The sequence below is a fragment of the Penaeus chinensis genome, chromosome 15 (genome assembly GCF_019202785.1).
Source record: "Penaeus chinensis breed Huanghai No. 1 chromosome 15, ASM1920278v2, whole genome shotgun sequence".
NCBI lineage: Eukaryota > Metazoa > Arthropoda > Malacostraca > Decapoda > Penaeidae > Penaeus > Penaeus chinensis.
This window is the reverse complement of record NC_061833.1, coordinates 8,714,057-8,718,092: the sequence shown is the minus strand read 5'-3', so window position 1 is coordinate 8,718,092 and position 4,036 is coordinate 8,714,057.

Below are 4,036 nucleotides of genomic sequence, written 5' to 3'. Positions count from 1 at the left end.
TGAGAGGTTTGTTTATCCATATATTTTGGAACTATTTGTATTTTAACACCTTTTTTTTCCTAATTGTCCATACTCTTGTTTCTTTAATTTCCCATTCAGAGAGATCTGCCTGATTTCACATTATTAATTTGGTGCTGCTGCTGCTCAGTCCATCATGTATGTGTACTGATATATATAGATATATAGATAGATAGATGGATATAGGTAGATAGAGAGAGATAGATAGATAGATAGATAGATAGACAGATAGATATATAGATGTATAATGCATAAATACATACACAAATAAGTGCATAATTGTACATTCATACATAAATACATACATACATTCCTAAATATACAAACACACACACACACACACACACACACACACACACACACACACACACACACACACACACACACACACACACACACACACACACACACACATATAATTTATTTATTTATTATATATATATATATATATATATATATATATATATATATATATATAAATATATATATATATAATTTGTGTGTGTGTGTGCGTGTGCGTGTGCACGTGCATGTGTTTATATATATATATATATATATATATATATATATATATATATATATATATATATATATATATATACAACATACATACATAGGGCAAGTCAGGGTTGTTTTACTCACATACAGGTACAAGAGCTAGGGTTGCCACTATTGCCATGGAAGTAGAGAACCATGCCAGGACCCAGGCTGAGTCTAGAATTACTTTGCCTTGAACAGAAAGTCCAGACTGTCCTTTGGTACAGGGCAAGATTCAGGTGATGTAGGCAGGGCCATGTGAGAGACTAGGCTGCTGAGCATGATAGTACTAGTGTGGTTGTAAATAAAGCATGATAATGAAAAAAAAAGTTATGCTTTATGGGATGAACAGTCATGCAGGAAACAGTGCTACAAGTTAATTTGCAAACAAGTACAGTAATTACAGTACATCCTGCATGTTCTAGAGAAAGTGTACTAGCCAGACAAGATTAAATTCCAAGTCTAGATATTTTTCAAAATTGTCTACACTTGAAGAAGTTTGTTAATGAATTCCCTATGAATATGATATAGAAGTTAGTTTCATTATAGGACTAAACTGCACCAAGGCACTGAAACCAATGGAAATTAATAAGAATAGAGTCATGGCTCAAGGAGCTATCACTAACAGGGAGGCCATTAGCTTCCTCAAAGTTCCAAATAAAGCAAAGGAAGTTTGACTTGGCAAATTAGAAGAAAGTTTGAACAAGACTTTAAGGACAAACAAACTGAAAATAGATGTTTTATGAAGACAAATGATTTATGACAAAAATGCTAGTAGTATATGATTATAAAGAAGGGTATTATGAAATGCCACTTACTTTAAAAACGTGAAAGGTCAAGTTTTAGAACAATAAAGACTTCCTGTTTACAGGCCAAATAAACCAATGCTCAAAATTGACAAAAATTATCATGTATAGTTTTGTTTTTTTATCATGTATAATTTTTGAGGACAGTGATGACTTAGCTGTTCCCAAACTGGACAGCTAGATACGATATCAGAAGGCTATGTAGAGATTGTTCCAAAGAAAGGGTTACATGGCACAATGACTTTGTTTAGTATATTCCAAATTAGGGAGTTTATCATTCAAAGAAATCTTAAATATTCAGAGTAGTTTATATCTGTCCCGTTAAGATTTTGCCAAGGAAAGATTGCTTTTGTACGTCATATTTCAGCAATGTATCACTGATGACTTTCTTGTGACGAGAAAGTTGAGATCTGGAAGAAGTGATTGAACATAGGATGACTTCAATTTAAAGAAAAGAGTTGATAACAGTGAACCTAAATTTATCAAACAAAAGTTTTATGTTGATGATGGTTTAAAATCAGTTCTTACAGTTACAATTTATCTCACTAGGATTCACTCTGCATGATGACCCCCCAATCCCTTGCTCATTGTTGCCAGGGGGGCTTAGGAGGCAGAGACTGAGGCCTAATGTGGGGATCACCCTTGGCTTGGTCCTCAGCCCTTGCCTCAACTAATTTTAAAGGGTCTTTTCTTCTCCCTCTTTACTTTTACTTCTCTTCTTCATCCCTTTCTTCTGTCCACTTATCAAAAATCATTAACTCATATTTATCCTTTTTGCCACAATACTTTACCATACTGCTATGTAACCTTTGGTGCCTGGTACATTTGTTTGTTTTGACCATTGTACATTTTGGGAATTCACAAACATTACCTTACTGAACCAAAAAACATTACCTGGGGCTTTGCCTCCAAGCCCCACCCAATCCTTATGTTTTGTATACGCCACTGATGACCTTAGATATTGACACAGCATAAAAAATTTAATAAATGGATAAATAAATGTGCATAATGAAATAACTCAAATAATAAAATTATTCATAGAAAGTGATAATTTAGGATTACCTTAAGCAGAAAACCTAGAACTAGAATAGGCATATTTGTCTGCTGTTAATTCCTTTGATGAACCAAAAGCTTTTGTATCTCAACTTATCCTGAGAGCCAGAAGAATACTCAAAGATTTATTTAAGGATAGAGTAAGCTTGGATGATGCAGTACCAGAAAGTATTAAGGCTATATGGGACCACTGGAAAATGGAATTACACATGCTACAAAAGCTAAACATACCAAGCCTTAAGGTTTTGGTAAGGTCGGGTAAGGTTAATTTCAGTTTTCGTAGATACTAGTTAAGTTGGTTATTGCCATTGTTCTTAGATAAGAATGATGACAGATTTATTGTGCTTGTGATGGAAAAATTTGCAGTGACACCCCTGAAAGCAGTAAGTATTTTAAGTTCTAGCTTGCAGTAGCAGTTGTATCAGTTAGAATTCACACATGCCTCAGAAAGCAGTTAAATTATGAAGATCTAGAGGAAGTATCTTGGACCACAAGCCAATCCACAATGAAGCTAAACATAATCATGTTTATGTGGCCAATTGATCACAGCAAATTATGTCAAACACCATCGGTATTTTGAAATGGACAATAATCCACCTATATCTCTCCTCTTTTTGTCTCTCTCTCTGATAATTCCATGTGGTAGAAGGGTCTCAATTTCTATGACAAATGTAAATCTAACACAAAGTCAGAAAGAATACAGTGTAGATGGGGATGACAGATGTCAAGGAGGTTATTTCATGTCTTAGAGAGACTCTGCAAGAATTTTCATTCTGTAATTTTTAGATCAGCATAAAGTTACAAGCACTCTTCCAGAATCTCTGAGACTTCAGAAAAATTCAGAGGCAAAGGACAAACAAATGGCTCTGAAGTTAAAAGGAAAAGTAGTGAGTGCTGCAAACCAAAGAGAATCTGAAACTGAAATAGCCAAACTGCTTCAGACAAAAATGTCTGGAAAAATAAATTTTATTGAAAAAAGAATGAATGAAAATGGAAAATTTGTCAAAGAAAGGAGGCAAGTGTACAAGCTTGATCCATTTATAAATGACAAGGGAATTATGAGAATAGGTAGAAGAATTAGAAGAACAAGTCAGGATAAAAAACACCCAGCCTTGGCATTAACCACTAGTGGTTAATGCTAGGATTCTGCACACTTGGAGTTCAGGGAAAGCATGTGTGAGATTCTACACAGCAGTATCCATCACTGGTATATCTATGAATTTAATTTTATTGAAAAATAGTTTCAATCAGTGTTACCTTTCCTTACATCATCATTTTCTCTTGACAGCATGGTAAGATTATAAATGATAGGAGTTACCTAACTCCTTAAGGTAGTCAAGCAGCAACAATTAAAGCATATCTATAGTGTGAGTAATGATAAATGACAAATCTGTACACTCCAAGAGAGAAATCCAACAGATTATGAAGGTCTTTATTTTGTGCTTTGCGTTAAACTGCTTATAACAGAGTGATTGCAAATAAAAATAAGATCTTTGTAAATCAAAAAGCCATAAGATATTGCTGTTATCAGGTAAAAAATTATTTTATTACAATGGCATTACATCTTATGACATTATAGGGTATTGCAAGCATTGACTATCTATGGATGTATCAAAGCAAAA